The sequence below is a fragment of the Trachypithecus francoisi genome, unplaced genomic scaffold (genome assembly GCF_009764315.1).
Source record: "Trachypithecus francoisi isolate TF-2019V2 unplaced genomic scaffold, Tfra_2.0 Contig01579, whole genome shotgun sequence".
Lineage (NCBI taxonomy): Eukaryota > Metazoa > Chordata > Mammalia > Primates > Cercopithecidae > Trachypithecus > Trachypithecus francoisi.
In genome coordinates, this window is record NW_022681442.1 from 12,158,000 (window position 1) to 12,185,735 (window position 27,736).

Below are 27,736 nucleotides of genomic sequence, written 5' to 3' on the forward strand. Positions count from 1 at the left end.
CTCAGCTCACCGCAAGCTCTGCCTCCCAGGTTCACGCCATTCTCCTGCCTCAGCCTCCCGAGTAGCTGGGCCCACAGGCACCCACCACCTTGCCTGGCTAGTTTTTTGTATTTTTTAGTAGAGATGGGGTTTCACCGTGTTAGCCAGGATGGTCTCGATCTCCTGACATCGTGATCCGCCCGTCTTGGCCTCCCAAAGTGCTGGGATTACAGGCTTGAACCACTGTGCCCGGCCTCCTCTCTGTGCTTTGCCAGGAGCGGACGGCAGTGTAGTAGTGGGCAGGAGGTTGGACTTTGCCAGAGGAAAGCCAAAACAATTTAAGAGGTGAGATGTCAGTCGAGCTAAACCCCAGAGATGGAAATATAATTTCTACAAGAAAAAAAAGAAGAGAAAATAATTCTAAGCCCAGAATGAAAATAGGCATTTTTTTTCCTTGAGGGCCGAATTATATTTCCTTACCCTGAAATGAAAGATTTGTGATGAATTATTAATGATGGATGGGCAGATGTAGCTTTTCACTCCCTTCTTCCTCTCTTCCCTTTTTTCTTCCTTCCCTCCCCTCCTCCCTTATCTTCTCCCTTCTTTCCTCCCTTCCTTCTTTCCTTCCTTTCTCCCTTCCTTCTTTCCTTCCTTTCTCCCTTCCTCTCTCTCTCCCTTCCTTTCTTCCCTCCCTCCCTCTTCTCTCCCTCCCTTCCTCCTTCCCTTCCCCCTCTCTCCCTTCCTCACTCCCTCTCTCCTACCCTTCCTTTCTTCCCTCCCTCCCTCTTCTCTCCCTCCTTTCCTCTCTTCCTCCTCTCTCTCCCTCCATTTTTCTCTCCTTCCCTCCCTTCCTTCCCTCCCTCCCTTCTCCATTCTTCCTTCCTTCTCTCCCTTCCTCTCTCCCTCCCTCCCTTCCTTACTTCCTTCTTTCCTCCCTCCCTTCCCTCCTATTCTTCAATGTAAATTTATTGAGCATGTGCTCTGTGCCAACACTGTTCTAGACACAGGGGGACACATTAGTGAACCAGACAGACAGGACATCTCCTGGACCTTACATTTCATCCTCACAACTGCCCAGAGTCATCACCAACGCCATCTTACAGACAAGAAAAAGAATTTTACCAGCAAGCTTGTCATACACACTGAGCCTTTGAGCCCAAACAGATAAAAACAATCGGCCTTCACGCCCTGACCCCTCACCTCCCCACCTTTTCCACCAAAACCTCTGCATCCAGTCAAGGGAGTGGGTGACCAGCCCCAAAGCGACCACTTCCAAGGGGTGCCTGCATGGCGGGCTGCAACAGGGGAGGCGGGCTGACTGGAGGCAACAAGCTTCCCAGCCCTTCATTATTCCTGCCAGCCACTCCAGAACAATCTTTTCCCTTCAAATTACAGCAAACTGAAAAGCAGAGTCAACAGAGGCCCCCAAAGTCCTGAGAGAATTGAACTTGCCCTGCTAGCTTAAGGAAGGCTGATGGTGGGGGTCCTGGGGCCCTCCAGACCCCCATGTGTGACTCTATATTGTACAACCAACAATTAGACGGTACTGCAAAATCCAACCACAGACTGCGGCGAGAATGAGTCCAAAAAATCTAACATACAAAAACACTCTTTTTCCCAAACAAGGGGGCAGATTTTGCGGCAACTTGTGCAGTGAAGATTTTACTTCAAAGGACTTAAAGCACTTTGGGAACTCAATTAATAAGAGGGATCACTATAACAGTGAGCTCAAATTGCCCCGATGAAATAGTTAAGAGTCGTGGTGGTGGCTGCAGGGTACAGGGTGTTCATTACACTATCCTCTCTGTTTTTTGAGCACATTTGAAATGTTTCATAATGAAAAGTTTTTAAAATCCTGATAAAGTAACACAACACCTGAAGGCTACAGAATACAAGAAATGAAAGTAAAACATTCACAGTAGGGCTAATAAAAATGAAAGTAAAACATTCACAGTGGGGTTCATAGAAAGAATAACCCCCTGGATCTGTGGGGTGCTTTGCTCTGTACGTTCCACATGCAGCATCTAATATGAGCTTGCAAGGAAAGCAGGGGTTATGAGCCCCATTTTGCAGACAGGGAAGCTGAGACTTGCCCAACGACATTCTACCAGGAAGTCATGAGGTGAGGACTGACCTTGACCACAGGGGCCCTCGCGTGGACTTCATCCCTCCCTACCCTGGCCCCAGCACTCAGCAGCTCCCTGCTCCCCAGTTCCTACCTCCATGGATATGGCTTTTATGAAACAGGTTTTATTGTTGTTGTTAAAATCTTTTGCCTGCCACCACTCCTTTTACCATGCCACCGCCCCATTTCTGCATCACACAGCGCGGGCTTTTAAGAACGGTGCCCAGGGTCCCCACAAGCAGAGTGAAGCTGATGGCTCACACAGCATCCATCTTCCCTGCTGGGCCTTTGGCCCCAAGGCTTGTTTGGTCAATGGACAGTCCTCAGTATAAAACATTTCCAGTGGCATAAATTAAGGTGCAATGGAACACTTCCCCAGGACAGACTTAACTGTTACAAACCCTGATTTGCCTTTTCAGAAACTGTCTGGGCCAGGACTGGCCACAAATTTCTCCAATCTCTGCCTCCAACCCAGGAATCGAGCCTTGGGAAGCCTGGCCCAGGGGTTTCTTCTTACCACCCACCCTCCCACTGGACCCAGGACCAACCCAGGAAATGCTTTAAATGACAGTTTCTTTAACCTCTTTTATTAGAGACCCATTTGAGAAAACACGAGTCCCTTAGTGCTCCCCTGCCTCCACCAAAGTCTGTCCTTGTCGCCCCTAGTACTGGCTGCCCCCAGCCTGAGGCACCCTGAGAGATGCCAGCCAACGTGACCCCATGAAGAATGGGTCTGATGACTTCACTCTAGACACCAGCCTTGAGATCTCCTCTCTTTGCATCCTCAGAACCTCTGTTATGTCTGAAACCTCATAACCTTTCCTGAGGAACACATCGTACCTGTTCTGGGCTCCGAGAGTGTTGCAACAGCCCTTGGCCAAAAGCAACAGAGCTCAGAGCCAGGTCCCCACGCAGACTGGCAAGCCCTCCGGGCAGCCCAGGACGGGGAGCTCAGATGCCTGTGCTCTGCACAGCCCTGCCCAGGGCCTCCCCTCCATTTCCACGCAAGGCCCCGGTAAGACATCCCTTTGCCAAGACGGCTGCCTTGCACCCAGCACTCACACTTGGGAGAGACCCGCGGTGCCACTGGGAGCCCAGTACACAGGCTCGGGCCTGACCCTCCACTTCTGTCTGTTAGGCCCTTTCATCACCTCCTCATGCTTCCCACACCTCCAAATGGCTAACAACTCCCAGTATTCACCCACCGACGACTGAGACGCCACAGCAGTCTGTTCTGCGCCAAAGCCCCTGGACACAGTATCTGCGGAGCACTCAAGATGTGGCTGGTGCAAGTTCAGAGGTGCTACGAGGCAAGATACACTGGACTGGAAATGCTTAGCATAGAAGAAGGAACGTAAAATATCTCATTAATATTTTTCATATTGATGATGTACTAAAGTGATTATTTGTATATATCGAATTAAATAGCCAGGCTCAGTGGCTCACATTTGTAATCCCAGCACTTTGGGAGGTCAAGGGAAGAGGACTGTTTGAGGCCAGCCCAGGCAACATTTCTACAAAGAAGGAAAGGATTTTTATATCAATGATATGCTAAAATGATAACCATTTGCAGATACTGGATTAAATAAAATATACTATTAAAGTAATAATAGCTGTTCCTCTTTTATTTTTCTAAAGGTGGCTACTAGAATTTTTTTTCTACTTCATAAGAGGCTCACGTTTATTTCCATTGGACAGCGCAGGCCTAGACAGTGGCTCTGACATACGCCATCTGGGTCCAAACCTCAGCTTCCTTGACTGGTTGTTTGATGTTGGGCAGGTTTCATTTCCTACCTGTACCCAGTTTCCTCCTCATCTGCCCACAGGGGATCCGAGCACCAAAGTACACTGCCCAGAGCTGGGGAGGAGTCACCGAGATACACAGATGTGCAATGACCACAGTCCCTGGCTCTCGATCCATCTTGGCTGTTCTTGCTCATTCAACAGATATTTTCTGTCTTCCTATGACACACCAGGCTCTGGGGACACAAAGATGAACCCTGAAACATTCTCTTGCCAGAGTTATCCCCAATTTAGGCTTTGAAGGGCCAGGCTCACGTCTCAGCTTTGCTATTACTTATGTGACCTTGAGCAAGCCACATTTTGGGGAACGGGGCTCATGGTCCCATCTGCAGGGTGACCCTTGATGACTCTGGGATCTCAGGGAAACCAGCAGCATTAGAAAGCAGAAGGAGGCAATGTTCCCAGAGGGCAGGTGTCTGAGCTGGCTCCACCCCAAGGCCTAGCCTCCAACGGCACTTGCATTTTTTGCCAGAGACCCCGTCAGCACTGGCCAGGTAGTACAGAGCCCAGGCATGGGCGTTCCTGAAGCCTGGAACTCAAGGCCTCAGGAACGTGTATGTCTCACTGCCTCCCTACGGCCTCACTCCTATGTCCTCATTTCCCAGCCTAGGAGAAGGACTTGCAGGGCTTGGAGGGGTGCGGGTTAGGCGACGAGGCGGGAATGGGGTGTGGATTCATTTTCACAGAAGCCTCAAGGTCAAATACGTCATCTCATCTCCAAATGTGACCATGCTCCGCTGCAGGGCTGGGGCCACTCCCATCCCATCACAGGCCCACCCAGCCTGAGCACACTATGAATTAATATTTCCTATAAATCCTAGCATTACCTTGTGACTAGACTAATTATATTGCTGTGTTGTTTTTGTTTAAAAAAAAAAAAAATCCTGACAAAGGTTACTAGTTTAAAATATCATAATATTAATATTTATAGTTTTCTTGTGGCATTTTAAATTTTTTAATGAACTAGGAGCCTCAAAACAAAACCAAAAAACTGAAAGCAGGCCAGGCCCCTTGTCAGCTCTGAAAGGCCCTGAGATGTGCCCCAACTCTGCAGCAGGACCAGGCCCCAGTAACACAGTAACTCGAGGCCTAGAGAAGGGACTGGACAGGCCAGCAGCCCAGAGAACCCGACAGCATCAACTGGGCGACTGTCACTCCTCAGGCCTCGCCTAGTCCTGCTTTCTCACAAGGCCTCACCTTTAAAACCAGACATTCGGCCGGGCGCGGTGGCTCAAGCCTGTAATCCCAGCACTTTGGGAGGCCGAGACGGGCGGATCACGAGGTCAGGAGATCGAGACCATCCTGGCTAACACGGTGAAACCCCATCTCTACTAAAAATACAAAAAAACTAGCCGGGCGAGGTGGCGAGCGCCTGTAGTCCCAGCTACTCGGGAGGCTGAGGCAGGAGAATGGCGTCAACCCGGGAAGCGGAGCTTGCAGTGAGCTGAGATCTGGCCACTGCACTCCAGTCCGGGCGACAGAGCGAGACTCTGCCGCAAAAAAAAAAAAAACAAAAAAAAAACAGACATTCATGTTGGGCAGAAGAAAGTGCTCAAGAGCTTCTAGAAGCCTCCCTGAAGGCTCTGGGGCCCCGCCAACCCTGGACCCTCCTGACAACTCCTGGGTTCTCACCTTCACTCCAGGTAGTTCTGTGATCAGCTGCTGACCACCAGAGCAGGAAGCTGTCACAGACCACCAGAGCCAACACTTCATGCTCCAGGGGAGAAATCTGGACCCACAGAGGGCCTTAGTCCGTCTGCTCAATGGTCCATCTGCCCATGAGCCCATCCAGGGCCACAGCACACCTCTCCCGCCCCAGCCAGAACCAGAACCTGATCTAGGAGCTGAGGACACAGCAGTGCAGACACATCAGGTTGGTGAGGGAGACAGACAAGGAAACCAGACTGTTACAAGACAGACTGGTGAGATGGGCTGCCAAGGGAAAGGGGAGAACTAATGGTGGGAACAGCAGTTCTGGGGCCAGAGAAGTATCTCCCATCTCAGCAAGAGATAGTTCTGCTGCAGTCTGGAGCTCCAAGAGGAACTGGCCTGGTGAAGAGCTGGGAGAATGGTCCAGGCTCAGGGAAAAGTTTGTGCAAATCAAGACTGTAAAAGAGAGAGCCCAGTGCTCACTCAGGGCACTAAAGTAATTTAGGGCCCCAAAATGTGAGTGGGGGAGGAGCAAGTGAAGTCAATGGTTTGGAGTGTGCAGCTTGGGTCTGCACTCGAGGAAGAGATGCTGTGTGAAAAGGCAAATCACAGCAGGGCACACTGGCATGGGGGAGATCACACAGAAAGTGACAGTGGCCAGCGGAGCAAGAGACATGGAGCAAGAAGGGGAAGGCAAAAGGGGAGGGCAAGGGACAGATGCCCAGGAGGGAGGTCACCAATGTAATGAGAAACAGGATAGGCTCAAGAGATGACTCCAGGATTTCTGCTTGGGTGACAGGCCACTGAGGCTGTTGTCTGTGCAATGAAACCACATCTTAGAAATAAGAGATTTGGTCTTTACCAAATTCATCCACAAAGCTAAGTAGCAGCCTGGTTCTCCATCACTAGTTCACAGCAGGAACATTCAGCCAGCTTCTCAGCCACCTCGGGGGATCGGATGACCTGATGGCCTGGCTCGGGGATGGCAGTGCTCAAGGGCACGCTTCCAAACGGGCAGGGGCCCAAGAGAAGAGGCAGCCAACCACCACCCCGGGAACCTGGGGCAACCTGCCAGCTTCAAAGGCTCAGCCGTGCTAAGACCCGAGGTTGGCCAGATCCCTCCCTGTGAAGAAGATGCCACCACAGGAGAGGCTGATTGCAGAACAGTGGCTTGGATACAGGCTGTGTGGTCACAAGCACCCGCATACAAGCACCAGGAGTGAGCCGTACACAGACGTGGCCAAAATGAACAAGCCATCACCACTTCTGGGTGCTCGACACCTAATGGGAGCTCAAGAGCAGGGGAGAGGAACAGGAGAGCTCGGGGCAGAGACTGCCAACCCAGGGAAGTTAGTAAAGTAGGGTTGCGGGGGGGTCCCTGGCCAGACCCACAAGAACTGCTTTGGGAGCAGCCGGGAGGGGCAATTATTCCCCAAGGAGGCAATGAAGGCAGGATGTGCACAGTCCCTGGGAGGAAGGGGAAGGGGTGTCCATGTGAGCAGAATGACTCAGCCCAAGCAGGGAGGCAGCACATGGTGGCAAATCCGTCTATATAGAGAAGATCCTTGTGCTGAGGACAGAGTGAGAAAAGTCCTGAAAGCAATGGGCAGGCCCTGGGGCTTTACCCTGTAGAAAACGGGAAGTCAGAAGGGTGTGGTGGCTAACACCTGTAATCCCAGTACTTTGGGAGGCCGAGGAGGGTGGATCATGAGGTCAGGAGTCTGAGCAGCCTGACTAAAACGATGAAACCCCGTCTCTACTAAAAATACAAAAATTAGCCAGGCGTGGTGGCACATGCCTGTAATCCAGCTACTCAGGAGGCTGAGGAAGGAGAATTGCTTGAACCCGGGAGGCAGAGGTTGCAGTGAGCTGAGACTGGGCCACTGTACTCCAGCCTGGGTGACAGAGTGAGACTCCATCTCAAAAAAGAAACAAAGGAAGGAAGGGAGGAAGTGAGGAAGGGAAGGGAGGAAGGGAGGAAGGAAGGAAGGAAGGAAGGAAGGAAGGAAGGAAGGAAGGAAACGGGAAGTCATTGCCTCCAAAGCATTCTAGGAGAAAAATAATTTCGCAGCGCCTCAAAAAATTAAACAGGGAATTACCATAGCATCCAGCAATTCCACTTCTAGGTATAGTCCCAAGAGAAGTGAAAACAAGGACTGGAACAGGTACTTATACACCAATATATTTCCATCCTGAGACCCCTAAAATAACAGTAAAAGAATAAAACACGTATCAACTATCAACCTACAAAGGCTGAGAGATGGGAGAACGAACGACAGCTGACCGGAGCCATCAGAACCACCAATGAAGGATGGCAGAGGGATGGATGGGTGGGCACTGGCCTTGCTGGCTGGAGAACCGACATTCATGTTCCTGCAGGTAACAAGACCAACAAGAAAAACTCCATTTGTGAGCCTGAGGCAACAAGTGTGACAGCACATAGGCTCAGAGAATTGATTCTGTGTGTGTTACGGCACTAACTTTTTATTATCATGGCCTCATGACACTCATGACACTCAGACAAAGCATGTTTGCGATAATCCATTACTAAGCATAATTTGTCCCTGGACCAATTTTTAAGTTGCTTTCCCCCTTCCCTGCAGCTGTTCTGCACAGCCAGAGAGAAGCCTCCAGAGATAAGGGTACTAAGGCCTCCAACTCCCTGGGCACAGAGCAGGGGACTTCCTGATGCCTGTAGGTAAAGCCCCAATACCACAGGCCTCTTGTGTTCAGGGCTCTTCCCATTCTGGCTCCAGTGCAACACTCTAGGCACTGGGTTTGTAGGGTTCCTGAGACAGGAATTCAAGGATGAGAACAGCCAGTGCAACCAGGTCGTAGGCATCACTTGCCCTCCTTCTCCACCACCACCCCACCCTCCAGCATGTGCAAACCAGGGGATAACTTCTCCAGAGACACAACAGAAACTTCACACTTTCCCAGGGCTGCTCTACTTTTCACATGCTCCCCCAGAAAATGGAGTAGGCTCCTCCAGGGAGAGCACTCACTAGAATGCCAGGCAGTTACTGGCATGCACATCAGCGCTGCTGCGTGGCTCTTTTCGCCCTTGGCCACAGAGTGCCAGAGGGCTGCAGGCCACCGCCACTCACTCCTTGAGAATCACGGCACATTTTGAAGGCCACGCCACTGACAGGAATGAGGAGCTCTTACTGCTGTCACCGGAGTCAAGTTGGTCTTAACCATCCACTCCCACCCCCCTAGTAGCACCCAGCCCTCCTCCTTCCATCTTCTTTCATCAGAAAACTGGATCTTCCCACCTGCCCTCCCCCAGGATGCTGAGCTGCACAAGGGGAAGAACCATCCAGCTCATCTTTCTATCATGTACACCACACTCAGGGCTCAGCGCCTGTGATAAGCAGAATTGTAGGTCCCCAAATTCCTGTGTTGAAGTTCTTAACCCTTAGCACCTCAGAACATGACTGTATTTGGAGAAATTCGAGGACAAGGCCTTTAAAGAGGAGATCATGCAAAAATGAGGCCATTCATTAGGCTGCGCCCCAGCCCAATGTGACCGGTATCTTTATAAGAAGAGGTCAAGGGCTGGGCGCGGTGGCTCACGCCTGTAATCCCAACACTTTGGGAGGCCGAGGCGGGCAGATCACGAGGTCAGGAGATCAAGACCATCCTGGCTAACATGGTGAAACCCCATCTCTACTAAAAAAACACAAAAAATTAGCTGGGAGTGGTGGCACGCCCATGTAGTCCCAGCTACTCAGGAGGCTGAGGCGGGAGAATCGCTTGAAGCCGGGAGGCGGAGGTTGCAGTGAGCCGAGATTGCGCCACTGCACTCCAGCCTGGACAACAGAGCAAGACTCCATCTCAAAAAAAAAACCCAAGAAGTCAGGACACAGAAAGACACCAGGGTGCAGATGCACAGAGGAAAGAGCATGTGGGCTCAGAGCAAGAGGGCAGCCATCTGCGAGCCAAGGAGGGAGGGCTCCAGGGACCCCAACCCTGCTGGCACCTGGGCCTTGGACTTCCAGCCTCCAGACTGGGAGAAATTAACGTTTCATTGTTAAAGCTCCCTGCAAATGAATACAGCACCTAGGAGGGGGCAACGAATGGGTGGTAGGTGGAAGGGCTAAGAAGAAAAGAGGAGGGGGAGGGAAGAGACGTGCTCGGACCTGTCTCTTCTGAACATCCGATCCAGGCTGTCTCTTCAGTGGGCCCAAGTCAAACCAGCAGTCAGCCCAGAAACAATCCCCAAGGCATTGACACTTTCACCAGGAGGCCACGGAAGTCAGCTGCCTCTTTAAGGCCTCCCCATGGGACACAGCGGCATTGGATAAGGGACTCGCCACACAGCTTGCCAGCCCTAGAGAGAGTCAACGCATCTGCTGTGGCTTCCTAAAGGCGGGTATGGAGAGAAAGAGCCTGAGTGCTCCCCCTCTGCTTCTCCAGCACCCCAAGCAGAGGGGCGGCCGGCACTGAGGTGCCAAGGCCAAGTTAGCCCTGAGAGAACAGGTGGAGACGGGCGCATAGGAGCCATCGCTCACGGCCATGAGATCATCTCGGGAAGGGAGAGGCCACAGGAGAATGGCCGGGGAAACTTATCTAAAAACACCGATTCCTTGTCCCAAAGAATAACCACTTTGGAAAACAGGTTGTCAATTTCTGGAAACGTGAAACCTATACCTACCGTATGATCCAGCTGTTCCCAGGTATTTACTCAAGAGAAAAGGAAATCTCTGCCCATAGAGAGACTTGAACGCAAAACTCCAGGGGCTGTATTTGGAATAGCAAAAAACAGAAGCAACCCACCTGCGCAAACAATTGAGAGGATAAAGAAACTGTGGTCTATCCATACGGTGGGCCACTACCCAGCAAGGAAAAGGAATGAACTGCTGATACGCCAAGAGTGCAGATGAATCTCAAAATCCTCACGCTGAGTAAATGAAGGCATGCGAGAAAGGGCACTTACTATACGATTCCATCTATAGACAAATCCAGAAAATACAAGCGAATCCAGAGTGGCTGAAAGCAAGATCAGTGGCTGCTTAGGGTCTAGGGGACAGGAAGGGATGGCAGGGCAGGATTAGAAAGGGGCATGAGGAAACGTTCAGCGGTGATGGATAACTTGTTTGTGGTATGTAGATTCACATGGGTATGGATATGTCCTAACTTCTCAAATCACATTCTTTAAATATATGCAGCTTACTGTCTGTCAATTATACTCAATAAAGTGGTTTTGAAAAAATGCGGATTCCTGGGTCCCAGCCTGGAGAGTCAAGGCCCGTTGTGGCAGGGGTGTTGCAGAGAGCAGAAGACAGGGAGAGAGGTGCAGCCTCCACTGACACCCTGGAGCAGGGGCTCTGGGCTGCTGCCACCACTGGCTACTTCTGTCCCTTACAGAATGCATGCAGAGATCAGGCCTCAACATCAACAATTATTCTTCCTGGGAAACTACAGACATCATTTTTATTTTGACATCAGGAAACCCCTTCGTGTCCTCCACAACTAGTTTGGAGAGCCACCGGGAAGCAAAAAGGTCACGTAGTCAGCCAGGTACTGGGTGTCCCCACCCAGCATGGTCGTCTGTGGGCTCTCTTGGGGGTCTGGCTGAAATGATCAAGGTGCAGCAGCACCCAACAAGAGAATCCCAACCTTCTGGGTCCATGACCCACTGATGCTACACTTGAAGACATGGAGGTTACAGATTTGTTCACCAAATTAGGCTAAAACGTGGTCACATGATTCAGAGGTTTGGCCAAGGCATCGGATTTTCCCAAATCACAAAGGCAATGCATGGATACAGGGATATATTAACTTCATGTGCACATATAAATTGTACAGAAGTGATGTGTGACATGATAATAATTAATCATGGTACGACCCTTGTGAACTGCAGCAAGCTATTCCTCTTTCACAGAAGAGCCCTAGAGGGGAAGTGAAGACTTGAGTTCAGGTCCCGCTGTGGCAGGACTCCCAAAAGTCCATCCCTGCTTTGACTTTGACAGTTGAATTCCATCTGCTCGGAGTCTTCTACCTTACCCTGCTAGCTGTGTTGCTAAAAAGTCAAAGGCAGCTTCAAGAAAACCAAAAACACTCTCTGATTTCACTTTTAAAACTCACCATTTACAAGAGTCTGAGCTGCATGCCTTCACAACAAAACCCAGCGTATCCCAGCTCTGAGGTATGAAACTTTAACCGGGCAAACAGAGGAGGAAGGACACTGAGACCTTCTTCAAACCCAAATGATTCTCAAAATCTCCTGAGGAGCTAGCACAGCTGTGGAAAATTGGGTCCCTGTCTGCGTTTGCAGCATTGCTTAGCGAGACAGTCCCCAAACTCCTGCGGCCCTCCCTTTCCTCACTGATGTTGAATTCGGAACACTAAGCACATAATACTCATTTTTACACTTGCTCAGCCCTCCCCTTCCTCCAAACGTTGCATTTTTCTTTGAATGAGTAATTTCTGAATGCCTTCCAAATGCACCCATCTAATTTTTTGGCGTCTCATTGGGGTCATCAGTCAGAAACAGCAGCAGCCAAGAGCACAGTATGTCATGACTTTAAAACGATTACTCTGTGTGTGTGTGTGTGTGTGTGTGTGCGCGCACGCGCGGCACGCGTGCATGCACACAAGCATGCCTTAGAGAATTCAGACTGGACCCCAGTTCCAAAAGTCATCATTTATCATAGGAAATAAAGGGTTTGCTGTTTGTTTTTCTTCCCCTGTATCAATTCTCCTTCATAGTAAAGTGTAAATAAAGGAAACACAGAAGTGAAAGGACTGGCAGTCTCAGGAAGTGATAACAGCATCTGAGGCTTTCACCTGGAGGCCTGGTATCCAAGCCTGCCTGAGGTCAAGGAGCCAAAGTGGTTCCTTTCTCAGGAGGCCCTGATCCTGTTTTCTAGCAGGTCAAGTCCAGGTCACTGCTTGGAGAGGAGAAACCCAAGATACTGATCAACCATGTGCCCTGTCACTGTACTCCAGGCGCTTATCCAGTCTGAAATCTCACAGTCAGGAACTTCACTCCGGTGATAATAAAACCATCACGCTCATGATGTTAGTAATAGAGGAGCTGCCACCTACAGAGCTGAGCCCATGTGCCAGGAACCATGCTCCTGGGCCTACACGCTCTCAATCTTCCCCAAACCCAGAGAGGCTGGGACTCTCAGGAGCTCATTTCACAGGTGAGGAAGCTGAGTGCTTAGGAAGCTAGCATGTGACTAAGCCAAAATTCAAATCCCAGGTTTTACCTGCTTTGCAAAATTGCTCTCTCCAAGAAAGTTTAAACTAAAAGGGTCTTTGTTTGCACAGGAACTCTCTCATAACAATAGGTACCTATAGGCCACCAGTGCCCCAGGCCACCCAGTGAGAGGGGGAACCAAGGCTGGAACCCCTGGGTGCTGACTCCCTGATCAGTGTTGCACCCAGAAGGGTCCAGCTCCCTTAAAGGATGTGAGAGCCCCTCAGCTAAGGGGACAGAGAAACCAAAAACTCTAACTTCATTCAACAGGCAAAAGTGAACGACTCCCTTTGCCTCCAGCTGTGGGCAACAGTCTAGAGGGAGAAATACCCAGCCTGCACCTCGAGAGGCACAGCAGCGTCACTGAATAGAACAAACACCAAAGAACAGCCAAGTAAAGTCAACTGTCCAGAGTCTCCCAGGTTTCTGACGACCCAGACACCCTTTGTAAGACCAAGGTAAAATGCCGAGTTCACTGGCTGGTCACCTTCTGAAGGAAGCACAGGTGAGTGCCCTACAGAAGCTGGGAACGGAAGCTAACGCCTGGGATCCCTCTTGCACGCCTCTCGCCAGTGTGCTTTTCCTGCAATGCCCATGTGCAGCCCCATCCCTGAACACTTATCACTCGCTAGCTGTATTTCCCAGTCTTGTCAGGGTCAGACATCTCAAAAATAAGTATGGTTTATGTTTCTGTACCATCAGGGAAACCACAGTCTCCCAGGTCACCGGGTCAGTGTTCTAATCCCAGTGCTGGCCAGCGCCCACGTTCCCCTCTCAGCAGCATGGCTGGGTTGGGACCACTCTCCAATCAGATGCACCTCAGGGCTCTCTCAGTTACGACACAAACCCGGCTCTAATGAGCTGAAGTTTAAAAGAATACATAGGCCAGGCGCGGTAGTTCATGCCTGTAATCTCAGCACTGAAGTCCGGAGTTTGAGATCAGCCTCGCCAACATAGTGAAACCCCATCTCTACCAAAAATACAAAAATTAGCCGGGCATGGTGGCATGTGCCTGTAGTCCCAGCTACTTGGGCGGCTGAGGCAGGAGAATCATTTGAACCCAGGAGGCAGAGGTTGCAGTGAGCTGAGATTGCACCATTGTACTCCAGCCTGGGTGACAGAGCAAGACTCCGTCAAAAAAAAAGAATATGTAGGATTGAGGGAAGGAGACTGCGCAAAAATCTCAACAAGAAATAATGGTGACAGCACTGAAAAACCCCAGGTACATGGCTCAACCACTTAAATACCATTAAACAAATCACAAAACTAGGGCTGCAAAGTAGGTGACCCATGGGGACAAAGCCTGGGGAAATGAGTTCTCTGTGTGAGTCAGAGCCATGGCCCATCCACACTTGTGGCCTGAGGGTGCCAAATGTCTCAGCACCTTGGGAGGGCTTGAGAAAGCCTGGGCTGGAGCATCTGAGGCTGGCACCCTGGCCCAGACATCCATTACACCATGAGTAGATCATGGATGAGTTTATGCAGAACATGTTTTAAATGTCACACGTAGCCTGCAGCTCCTGGGCTCACCCTCTCCTGACCTGCTATCCCAAGGCAGGGCAGCAGAATCCCACAAGGCAGCTCCATTTGGAAGAGACCCGATCAAAGCCCCCTTTTTTATGCAACCTATGACAACCACAACTCCCGACACCACCAGCCTCAGAACAGGTGCCAATGGACACATCTGAAAATTGCCTGCTTTATGCCTACAGTGGAGCTGCCGAGGCACCTTCTGGAAATCCACATTCTGTCTACTCATGACCCCATGTAATCTCCTGCTCTCCTACTGGTTCTCTCAATGAGGTTTAAGCCATCGCCAGTCTGGTTTTGTTCATATTCCGAGGCATGGAATACGACTGGCTTGAATGTGGTATTGAAGGGGACTGTTATCTTTGGTTCTGTACAAGAATCCTAGAAGGACTGGGAAGGACTTGGAAGGCGTCAGAGAGGCACTGTCGCTTCCCTGCCAAGGGGCTAGCCAGCTTCTGCTTGAAGCCTGCCCACAGCCAGAATCAACCCTCAGCCTGCAGAGGTCCCTCCACAATGGGCTGGCCTCCCTGTCCTCCAGGTCTATCAATGAGAGAACAAGGGACACAGACAACTGTGAGTATCTGACAGGTTAGGCCTTAAGGACCATGATGCCTCCTCTGCTCCCCACTCCAGATTCTGTAGTATTTCCAATGCCCAGCTCACGGGTCAGGGCAAAACCCCTACTATGTAAGGCTCTGGGTTAGGCCCCGCCCAAGCACTTCACAAACACTGGCATACTTAATGCCCACAGCGATCCCATGAAGCAGGAATCTCATCCACTCGATTTCTTTCTTTCTTTTTTTTTTTGAGATGGAATCTTGCTCTGTCGTCCATGATGGACGACATAATCTCGGCTCACTTGCATAATCTCGGCTCACTGCAACCTCCGCCTCCCGGGTTCAAGCGATTCTCCTACCTCAGCCTCCCGAGTAGCTGGGATTATAGGCACCCGCCATCATGCCCGGCTAATTTTTGTATTTCTGTAGAGACGTGGTTTTGTCATGTTGCCCAGGCTGGTCTTGAACTCCTGACCTCAGGTGATCCACCCACCTCAGCCTCCTGAAGTGCTGGGATTACGGGAGTGAGCCACCACGCCTGGCCTCATGCACTCAGTTTCACACATGAGAAATGCTCTGAGAAACAAGTAGCACATCTAAGCTCACACAGCTGGTGACAGCAGAGGCCAGGATGCAAACCCAGGACCGTCCCATTCAGCACCTATGCCCTGAGCTACCACCCCGTTCAGCCGGCCAGGGTCCCATACAAGGCAGAAGTTCAGAGCATCTGGAACCATCTCTGCTGAACAGGCATCACCACTGTATCTAGGAGGGCCGCATCAGCCTACAGGGCCAGAAATCCAGGTTCTATTCCTAGCTCCAGTGGGCCCACAGGAAGGCTCTTCCCAGCAGAGTCATGAGACTGTGGTGAGCCCACAAAACAGGGCCCGACAGACAAGGAATAAGAGTAGGCATCATGCCAAATGATTTCCACAGATGAACTCCTTTAGCCTCCCAAGTACCTAGGAGGTGAGTGCTGTCTTTACAGACGAGGAAACACACACACATTAGGCAAGCAGCTTCTCCAACGTCACACAGCTAATCAAAGTGCTGGAGCTGGAACTGGCAACTCCAGAGTCACGCTCCAGAGTCCACCTGCTGCTAAGCCTCGTCACCAACCTAGTGCTCACACACCTGTTTTTCCCTGACGAGTCAAAGGCCCAAGTTCCCCTCTTCCATTGCCGAAGCTGGCCACAAACCCCCACACACACCAGCCCAGCACTGATGGGGTGAGTCATTTACAAGCTCCGGACCATCCAAGGTCTTCAGGTTCAAGGAGCTGGTGACTCAGTGAAGCCGCCCCGTCCAGGGCTCCAGATTCCTCTTTGTCAAGTGTGCAGATCTGTATATGCTAAATGTCTGTTTACTAGAGCTAAACAAAGAAGTCCGTGCAGGCAAACAAAATCTGTAGGAAACACATTGTTTCAGCCAGTCTCTGGGACGGCAAACAATAGAAGGCAAAAGAATACGCAGAGAACTTGGGAAAGAGAAACTGCCTTGGAGTTCCCAAACCTGCAGACCCTTGATTGTGTTGGCAGCTCGAGGGGATGAGAGAGCCTCCAAAGAGCCCAGGCATGTCTGAGAGGGCCTCTCTGAATGACCAGCGCCCAAAGGGCGTGGAGGATGTGGTGTACACGTGTGGCCCAGGCAGGTTTCCGGTGAACACTCCCTCCCTAACGGCGCCGGCGCCACCCCAGGTCCTGGTGCTATCTGACAGCGAGAGTTTACTTACGAAAGCCCTGTCTGCCATTCACTCACTTCTAGGTGGGTCCTGTTATTATTATTAACAAAGATAAGATTACGACTAATAATAACACTCATGACATTTAAATGCATTTCATCCTATCGCTTCAGCCTTGCTCTCTGAGGTAGGGTAGAGTTCAAATTCCATATTTGTGTTCCTCCAGGGGCCAGCATGCCAACTCACTCAAACGCAGATGAAATTTCCAGAGCTTTCTTAAGAATGAAATGGGTTTTTTTCCTTTGCACTAGCGTGCCAAGCACATTGCAGTTTGAGCTGCTGGAAGGAAAACGCCTATTGTTATACCTACAAAAGCGGTACTTGTACTTAACTCTTAGCTTCACACCTCTCAGGAGAAACTGCTGAAAATCTCCTAGAGACTGCCCCCCAGCTAATTTGTGCATTCTCCCAGCATTTGAGGGTCTTCTGCTAAGAAGGCTGTGAGCCGCACGACGGACCTGCACCTGCACAGAGCAGCTTATGGGCCTGTCATGGAAGTGAACAATTGTACCCTGGTTTCTTAGGGGATTGGTTCTGGTGCTCCCCTCAGATAGCACAGCCCATGGATGCTCAAGTCCCTGATATAAAATAGTGTAGTCTTTGTATAAAGCCCATGCATATCCTCCCATACACTTTACATCATCTCTAGATTACTTCTAATCCCTAAAACAATGTAAGTACTATGAGTATACAGTTGCTATAACATATTGTTTAGGGAATAATGACAAGGAAAATGTTTGTACATGTTCAGTACAGACCCAAGTATCCTTTTATTTCTAAATATTTTCAATCTGCAGTCAGTTGTATCCACAGATGTGGAACTTGAAGATACAGAAGGCTGACTGGACATCAGTGAAGGTACGATTACACATTTTGGTGACAAGTGGCAAAGAGATGAACAGGGGACTGTAATCAAGAATGGCAGGGCTGGCAGTGGGCTGCAAAGGAGCCCCGCTAGTTATGATGCAAATGACAGGCCCCCTGAGAAAGTAATGTTTATGCCCAACCCTAAAGGCCAACGAGCAGTGGAGAATGGTGGAGAGGAGAGCACAGGACTCCAGGCAGAGGGAACAGCAATAGGAAGGTACATTCAAGGTACTCCAAGGAGGCTGAATGGAGGAGCAGACAAAGTGGGGGGGACTGGCACAAGGCTCCCTCCCTCCCAAAGGCCAACATCTCAGACTTTGGAGCTGACTGGCCCCCTCCCTCCCAAAGGCCAACATCTCAGACTTTGGAACTTACTGGCCCCCTCCAAAGTGGTTCTGAGAAAGAGGCTTGGAAAGCAAACCTTTTTTTTTTTTTTGAGATGGAGTCTCCATCTCGCAGACTGGAGTGCAGTGGTGTGATATCGGCTCACTGCAACCTCTGCCTCCTGGGTTCAAGCAATTCTCCTGCCTCAGCCTCCCAAGTAGCTAGCATTACAGGAGCGCACCACCATGCCTGGCTAATTTTTTTGTATTTTTAAGAGAGATAGGGTTTTGCCATATTGGCCAGGCTGGTCTCAAACTCCTGACCTCCGGTGATCCACCCGCCTTGGCCTCCCAAAGTGCTGGGATTACAGGTGTGAGCCACTGTGCCCAGTCATTATATCAGTCTTGACCCTAACCCTAACCCTAACCCTGACTCCCCAGGATGAGATCATGTAAAGCTCTCTGAACAGGGCCTATGCACGGAAGCCTCATAATGTGAGCCTTTATTGCTGTCATTACAGGGCTAACCACACGGGTGCTGCTACCCCAGGAACCCTCAGCTGCATATTCAGGGACTATGGGACGTCCTCAGGAAATCCCTTCCATGGGTTTGGGGGCTCCCGACATCCACCTGTACCATTCTTGCTTCTCACAGGAAGTAGGCCACAACTATTGTCTATTGTTTGTTCTCCAGCAAGTCACCCTGTCAGAGACGAGGCTCGGGCTTCAACAAGGAGGGAGAACGTGTCAGGTCATCAAACTTCCTGTGAAAAGTCCCTCTTTGTTTAGAAAAGATGCTGGCTTGTTTCTATGTTTCTGTTAGAGAACAAACAGAAAGTTGCCCGGGAGAGTCTAGAATGAGGTAAGAGAGTTCCAGTCAGCCAGTGGCAGAAGCCCCCAAATCTACCCTGAGCAGGGAGCAGACGCCATTTAACTGTGGCGGGGAGGCCCACGGGAAACAGACACCATCTCCCTCTGGGCCCCGAGGCCCATGGGGACTCTGCTGCAGGATGAAGGCACCCCCTTTGTTATCTATACCCAAGTCACCCCAGGAGTGAGGCCAGCTGGCGCCTGGGCCGTAGTAGATGATCGATGAATCCCACCTTGAGATCAAGGCCTGGAGACAGGGCCAGGGTAGCATTTCTTAGGCACTAAAGAGGCAGCACCAGCCCAACCCTATTCATTACTAACTCGGTCTCTCCTCAGTGTCCTGAGATGACGAGAATGATAATGACGATGTTGAGGACAATGAAAACTGCCATAACAACTACTGTAACTGCAAACACTCGGTCAGCATTTATCACCTGCCATGTGTTAATGATTCAAATCTCAAGAACCCTATTACTGTACCCATTTTACAGATGAAAACACAGAGACTCAGGGAAATTAAGCTGTCGGAGGTCACATCCTAACTGAATCTCAAAGGAGCTAAGACTCAAATCCAGTCAGCCCAGCATTCTGGCATTCTAACCACTAAATCACACCTCGTCTTGGGGAACAAAAGTAGCAAAAGGAAGGAGTGGCACAAACTGTGGCAGGTCCTCAGACATCAGGACCATCTGCTGAAACCAATGGGGCTGCCCAGGGGCAGAAGGAAGCTAAGCTGGGGCTTCTCCGCCAGTGAATTCTCTTTACACTGGAAAACACTGCATGCAAAAACCAGAAAAACACTGCAATGGGCTTTGTTTTTAAAATAATCGAATTATGTGTACTCAATTTAACACAAAGGTTGTTCTAAAGTTGACTTTGTTCATTCAATTTTCCCATCTGCTGCTTTAGAAGTTGGTGAGGAATAAACAACAAACACAGAAAATGTCTCCATCTGGGAGAGTGCATGGAGCTGTGGGCGAAGCCAGGGTCCACAACAGAGACTGAGTACAGCCGTCTCTACCTTGTTCCTTGCCATTTAGTGACACACCCTGCAGGTCCCAAACCCCAGTGGGCTCCAGAAAGGATGCTCACTGGGAATCAGCACCAACAAGGGAGACTTTGTCCTCCTCTTCCTCTTGTCTGCAGGAATTGTCTGCTTTTATCCTTCTCCTCAGGGGACCCTGTTTCCTGTGAGGTAGCGTCTAGGGTTTTGGACCTGGCTGGGCGGTAGGGCGGGGGGGGAGGGGGTGTGGAGGAGCTGGGGTGGGGAGGACCCATCTTCTGAAATGGAAGCGCCGCCCTGTTCCACTCCATGTCACTGTTTGTGTGGCTGAGCCAGCATGAAACTCCCAACCAAAACCACAGCTTTAAAAACACGTGCAGAGGTCACCTAAGCTGCCTCCCACCTTTCCCAGAGGGCAGCTCGGGTCCACGAGCGGTGCTGGATCTCCTTGCTATAGAACCTAAGGCTGGTTCAGTTTGGTGCTTTTATTGCCTATCTACCTGCCATGTCCTCAATCCCTAAAACAGGGCCTGTCCGCTCAGCCTCCAGCCCCTTGCCATCCTGTGGAGAGGGCTGCCCAACCCAGGGCGGGAATCCTTTGCCTGGCCACTGTGAGGAGTCTGCTGTCCAAGACCCTGTTATGACCCCACAAGTATGACCCCAGCCCCCAGACTGGCAATCTGACAGCAGCAGGAGCCATCTAAACCACTGCCAGACAACAAAACACAGCCAGGCATTGTCCCTCACGCCTGTAATTCCCGTAAGCCCACACTTTGGGAGGCCAAGGTAGGAAGATCGCTTGAAGCTGGGAGTTTGAGACCTGCTTGGGCAACATAGGCAGACCCTGTCACTGCAAAAATAATTTTTTTTTTTTTTTTGAGACGGAGTTTCTCTCTTGTTGCTCAGGCTGGAGTGCAATGGCGCAATCTCAGCTCGCCGCAACCTCCGCCTCCCGAGTTCAAGCAATTCTCCTGCCTCAGCCTCCTGAGGAGCTGAGATTACAGGCGCACACCACCACGCCTGGTTAGTTTTTGTATTTTTAGTAGAGACGGGGTTTCTCCATGTTGGTCAGGCTGGTTAGAACTCCCGACCTCAGGTGATCCGTGCACCTCGGCCTCCCAAAGTGCTGAGATTACAGGCATGAGCCACAGCGCCTATCCCTACAAAAAGAATTTTTGAATTAACTGGGCATGGTGGCACATGCCTGCAGTGCTAGCTACTCAGGAGGCTGAGGCAGAAGGATCACTTGAGCCCAGAAGTTCAAGGCTGCAGTGGGCTGTGATCACACCACTGCACTCCAGCCTGGGCAACAGAGCAAGACCCTATCTCCAGAAAAAAACCTTCCCCTCACCACCCAATCCCAGCAAATGGCCAAATCCAAACCTAGTGGGAAATTAGCAGAAGCAATAAGAAAAAGCAGTGAAGGCCTCCTTGGCTCCATGAAGAATCCACATTCCCCGCTTCCTCCTCCAGCCACAGGATTAGACAGTGGGCTCCCTTGGCCAGCCCCACCAGCTTTACAATTTAAACTTCCTCACCTTTGAAAATACACAAGTTATGGAGGGAAGGAAAAGCTCATTGGAAGGTAGCTGGGTGTTTGGGAAGGGCTCTTCTTGATAACAACCAGCATCGTTTCTTGTTTTTTTTTTTGATGGAGTCTTGCTCTATTGCCCGGGCTGGAGAGCAGCAGCGCCATCTCGGCTCACTGCAACCTCCACCTCCTGGGTTCAAGTGATTATCCCGTCTCGGCCTCCCAAGTCGCCGGGATTACAAGAGCACACGCCATCATGCCTGGCTAATTCTTGTGTTTTTACAGAGACTGGGTTTCACCATGTTGTCCAGGCTGGTCTCGAACTCTGACCTCAGGCGATCCGCCCGCCTCGGCCTCCCAAAGTGCTGGGATTACAGGCGTGAGCGACCACGCCCAGCCGGCAAGCATCGTTCCTAAAATAGGTGAAGAAATCAGACTGCACAGTCCAGGCCTGCAGCCTCCTCCAGTAAACTCCCCAAGACAAAGGGCACAACCTCAGGACAGCCTCCTGGGGGGGGCCACGGATGCCCTCTGTCTCCTGGTGGCCTTAGGTTCAGCTGAAGGGATGGGGGTCCTCAGAGAACCTCTCTATTAGTGGGGCCCAAAGAGGGAACCAAGGCAGCTCAGTCCATGAAAGCAGGACCCAACACAGATCCCAGGGACTGGACTTCAGCCCCAGGCAGGGACCCACTTCAGCCCCAGGCAGCAGCCATAAAGGTCTCCTGGCATTGAGTGTAGCTGAGAGGGCATGTGGCCAGCTGTTCTGGACAAGAACCTGCAGGGCCCAGGGTTTCCCTGGAGGCTCCAGAATGCCTGGAAATATGCATATGCCCTTCCAGAGGAAGACTACTTGCTTTTAGTACAGTGGAGCACAGGCACTTACTCCAATGGAGGTTGAGAACTCTGCACTGATCAGCTCAGGCTGCCACAGACGGGGTGGCTGAAACAACATGAATTTATTGCTCGTGAATCTAGAAGTTAGGAAGTCCAAGATCAAGGTGCCGGCCCATTTGGTTCCTCAGTGCAGGCCACCTTCTAACTGCATCTTCACGTGGTAGAGAGAGCGAGCTCCGGTCTCTCTTCTTCTTCTTCTAAGGGCACTAATCCCATCACAGAGGCCCCATCCTCACGACCTCATCTTAACCTACTCACCTCCCAGAGGCCCCACCTCACATTGGGGGTTAGAGACTCCACAAATGAATTGGGAGGGCACAAAAACATTAGGTCCATAGCACCAGTTTTAGGTCAACATCCTTGATCTGTCACTCACCTGCGGGGGAGCCTCAGCAAAGGCCTCCTCTACCCTAAGCCTCAGTTTCCCCATCTGTAAGCGAGGCTGGTAATACCTGACTCAGAAAGGAATTAACAAGATAAAAACTAAGGAGCAGAAAACAAGGAGTACAGACCCCAGCGCCTGAGCAGGATCCCAAAATTAAAGGCTGGTGGGGAGCACTTTGAGATAAGAAACATGAGCTTGATTCATGTGGGAAGGCTGCTGGGTTCCTGGCAACACAGGTTAAGATGAGGCAAGGCTGCTGCCTGCCCAAAGAGGCCGCTGTGAGCCCCAACCAGCCCAGCATGGAGTAACACAAAAGGATGAAAGCTGTCTCTGAGTTGGCCTTCCCAACAGGACACTGAGCTCCCAGGTCTGTGCCTTGCTCTATGGACCTTAGTTTCCTGAACAAATGATTCTCGTTGGTCAGATGACGGTGAGGCACATCACGCCAAGTTACTCAGGGCACCCCCCGGCCAGGAGTGGGCAGGGCATGTAGTGGGTGTTGTTTTAGTCTACCCAGGGTCCCTCCCACTGCTGAAGAAGCATCCTACCCCACTTACAATGCCAGGCTGCTGATCAGGGCCCTGCTACCCACACAGGACTCAGATCTCACGAAGCACAGAACGTGAATCCCTGTCCATGGCGATCAATTTCAGATGTGTACACAAAACCCAAGCCCCAATGAGAATCATGCCTTGATGTTTAACATATAGCTGCTGGGACAGGGGGTCTTTCTTGCTGAGGGAGAGCTAACTTTAAGGAGAATGCAGCCACTGGCCATCTTTACCGTCATGGGGAGAAGGATGAGCGGTAGTAGGAGAGAGAGGCCAACGCTCAGAGAGCAGCAGAGCCAAGAGCTGTAGGAAGCAGGAGGCAGGAAACAGAGTAGGACAAACACCAGATGGTGGGACTTCAGCCCCACCCAGGACTCAACTTCCCAAGCACACGTGCCAACAAATGCCCTGGAGGTTTTTGTTTATTTGTTTTGCTTAAGTTAGTTGGAGTTGAGCTTCTGTCACCTGTAATGGAAAGAGATCTGCCTAATGACAGTCACCTTGCTGGAATTGAGCAGAACTAGGCTGCAAAAGGACACAGAAACAAGTTGCAAATGTCCATGGAGAGCATTCAAGGTGGCATGCCAGCGTGCGGCTCCTTCCGATAACAACTACAGACTTTCTTGAGGAGCATCACATTTGAGAAAAGTCATGCTGAGAACCTCTCTCCAATCTGCCTCCTGCCTGCCATCTGTCTTCTCCTGCAGAATGTGTGTCAGGGAAAAGGAAAAGACCCACAATTAGTTACAACAAGGTTTTATTTATTTATTTATTATGTTTTATTTTTGAGACGGAGTCTTGCTCTGTCACCCAGGTTGGAGTGCACTGGCGCGATCTTGGCTCACTGCAAGCTCTGCCTCCCGGGTTCATGCCGTTCTCCTCCCTCAGCCTCCCGAGTAGCTGGGACTATACAGGCACCTGCCACCACGCCCAGCTAATTTTTTTGTATTTTGTTAGTACAGATGGGGTTTCACCGTGTTAGCCAATATGGTCTCGATCTCCTGACCTCATGATCCCCCCATCTCGGCCCTCCAAAGTGCTGGGATTACAGGAATGAGCCACTGCACCTGGCCTCAACTAGGTTTTAAGACTTGGAGGAGAGGGGAAGAGAAGAGAGGAGAGAAAAAGCTAAGAACATGAGTGAAAAGAGACAACTTCTTCTTTGTCCAAGCAGACTGAGACATTTAACTCAGAAAAGCCAAAGAATCATCCATCCCTGTTTCCCAAGCTGATGGGCCTGTATAACTGTATTCCAGAAGATGCCAAGAGATGTTTTACACACACACACACACACACAGTGAGATTCCATGCTTAAATGTTAACCAAACCCTGTTAATACAATGAAAAAAAAATATTTTGTATTCCACTGCAGGACTTCTCAGAGCCTTTGATATAAGAATGTACATTGTGGACTGGGCGCGGTGGCTCACACCTGTAATCCCAGCACTTTGGGAGGCGGAGGCAGGCAGATCACTTGAAGTCAAGGAGTTTGAGACCAGCCTGGCCAACATGGTGAAACCCCATCTCTACTAAAAATAGAAAAACTAGCTGGGTGTGGTGGTATGCACCTGTAATCCCAGCTACTGGCCGAGGCAGGAAGGCCGAGGCAGGAGAATGGCTTGAACCCAGAAGGTGGAGGTTGCAGTGAGTCGAGATTGCACCACTGCACTCCAGCCTGGGTGACAGAGCAAGACTCCATCTCAAAAAAAAAAAAAAAAAAGAATGTACATTGTGAATCTCCAAGAAGACATAGTACAAAATATTTCCCAACAACTGTGACCATAGAATCCTTTTCCTCAGATGTGTCTATTAATATCTCCTGTAATGGGGTGCCATGGAATAATTTTTAGATGCACATGTAATGAAAATTCCTTATTTACAGATGGAGAAAGCAATGCTCAGAAAAGTACAGTTACTTGCTAAAGATCACAAAGCCAGCAAGTCAGTGGCATAGCTTGAGTAGGAACCCTGGTTCCTTGACTCCCTGTCCAATGCTACTCGAAGTTCCATCCCATTATAATTAATTTCAATCAGGCATCCCTTGGTCATTTCCTGAAGACAAGGCAAAATAATATTAAAACTAAAGTTAGGTCGAGTGCAGTGGCTCACACCTGTAATCCCAGCACTTTGGGAGGCTGAGGTAGGCAGATCACGAGGTCAGGAGTTCAAGACCAGCTTGGCCAACATGGTGGAACCCCATCACTACTAAAAATATTTTTTAAAAAATTAGCTGGGTGTGGTGGTGTGCACCTACAGTCCCAGCTACTTGTGGGGCTGAGGCAAGAGAATTGCTTGAATCCAGGAGGCGGAGGTTATGCTCAGCCGAGATCATGCTACTGCACTCCAGCCTGGGCAGCAGAGGGAGACTCCGTCTCAAAAAAAAAAAAAAAAAAAAGGTAAAGACATTCAAATATAATCTTCAGGCTGCACAGAACCCTATTTGGCTCTGACTTCAGAAACTCACACTTAGGCTGCTGTCAGGGGCACCACTTGTGCTGCTGAATTCTAAGAGAGTACTTCAGACCTATTTCCTGGTGGGCTGATTGGCTGCCAAGTGTCTCTATGTGTGAGGAAGAAAATCAGTAACTCACACACGTACATCTGACAACACAAAATAGGTATTGTACAAATGTACAGAATGCAAGTGAGTTTCCAAAAATAAAAATGTAAATGTATTAAAGATAGCTTCATGAAAATAATCGTATCAACATCTCATTAGGTCAATTTTAACTTCACTGCCTCCAATAATGATATTTCCCATTTTTAAAGCAGATGGTTAAAAAATGTTAAAGATTCAGAATCACAAATCAGATATTAATTGGCTTTTTAAAAAACTGATCTCAAGAGAATGTTCTATCACATTATTCAGTGGAGAGAAGAGGCCAAGAACATGACAACTTATGTTCATAGAAAAAGCTGTTCATGAATGCTTATAGTGGCTTTATTCATAATCGCCCAAAACTGGGCCCATGTTCTAGAACTATGCTGTCCACTATGGTAGCCGCTAGCCATACGCAGCTATGTGAATTTAAATCTTAATTTGTTAAAATTAAATGAAATTAAAAACTCAGTTCCTTGGTAGCACAAGCCACACTTCAAGCACTCGATGACCACACATGGCTAGTAGCTACCATAATATACAGAACATTTCCATCATCACAGAAGGTTCTATTAGACAGCACTGCTCTGAACTCTCTGACCTACCTCCCTGGTCACAGCTGGTTGGCCCAGGGCAGGCCACTTGACCCAAGGGCAGCCAACAATGACTGGTGTGCCTATCAGATGACTTAAATTGAGGGCTCTGTCCAAGAGAAAAGCAGTGACTAACTCACCAACCAATTTTTCTCTCTTTGGGGAGTCAACAGTTAGCTGGTAGTGGGAACACATGAAGAGAAACACAATAAGCAGAAAGTACGATGCAGAGACGGAAGCCACCAGTAGACAGAGCCAAGATGAAAGAGGGTGTGTCATGGAAAGAGGAAAGAAGGAACCGCTATCACCTGGGGAGAGTGCCCTGTCACTGTTGCACCTGGGCCAGACTTCCAAATACCCTTCACCTGAGACTAGCTGCGAAGGCCAGTGAAGCCAGCTCTCCCTGAGACAGTGAAGCCAGCTCTCCCTGAGAACCGGGTGGGTTGGAGTGCCAGGGAATTGACAAGACTCCCGCAGGAGTCCTCAATGACTGACAGGGGATGGATTCTAGAAACCAGGTTTCCTGCCTGATGACACACCCTTTACCAGTTACCTTCCTTTTCCTCTCCCCTCTCCACTCTCCTGCTGGGGGGTAGGGGAAGTTTCCTGGCACTGCCCCCCGATAAACTACTTATCCTCAAATCATTGCACCGGAGTCCACTTCTGGGGAACCTAAACTAAAACATGCAAGGGAGGCAGAGTCTTTGTTCCTTGCAACTAAAATGCCAAGCCCATATTGGCTCTGATCAATTTGAGAGCCTAGAACATAAAGATAATGAATACTCATGCATCACTGGTGAGAATGCAAGATGGCACCGCTCTTTGGAAAGCAGCTTGCAAGTTTCTTATAAAATTAAACATACACCTACCATGTGACCCAGCAATCCCACTCCTAGATACTTACCCAAGTGAAATGAAAACTTACGTTCACAGAAATAACTGTTCCTGAATGCTTATAGTGGCTTTATTCATAATCGCCCAAACTCGGAAACAACCCAAACATCCTTCAACTGGGGAAGAAACAAACCCTGAACTCTTGCTCAGAAATAAAGGGAAACTGATACACATAACAACATGGACAAATCTCAAATACATTATGCTAAGTGAAAGCAATCAAACTCAAAAGGCTACACTCTGTGTGATTCCATGTACATGACATTCTTGTACAGACAAAAAGCAGACCAGTGGTTGCCAGGGGCTGGGGCTAGGAATAGGAGGTAACTACAAGGGCATCTGGGGGAGCTTCAGGGGGCGATGAAAGTGCTCCTGATTGTGGTGGTAGTTACATAACACCATGTGTACTAACTACGCGGTCGGTGTACACAGTTACAACACGCAGAACTATGCACCTTTAAGAGGCAGATGTATCTAAATTACATTTTCACTAAATAAATGGCAAAAAAAATAAAAGAGAATGAAGGTAACACTCTGAGCAAGGATCCCAAAACATGATCTTAGACTAGCTGTACTAGAGCCCGTCCTTGTCACAGCCAGGGCATGGCCATAACTGAAGAGCTGCACACAA

General features: G+C 49.9%; 1 protein-coding gene across 2 annotated transcripts in view; it reads right to left on the reverse strand.

The window, feature by feature from the left end:
- GRK5 (G protein-coupled receptor kinase 5) overlaps window positions 1-27,736 on the reverse strand; it is a 250,470-nt gene that overhangs the window by 170,926 nt on the left and 51,808 nt on the right. The window lies entirely within an intron of this gene.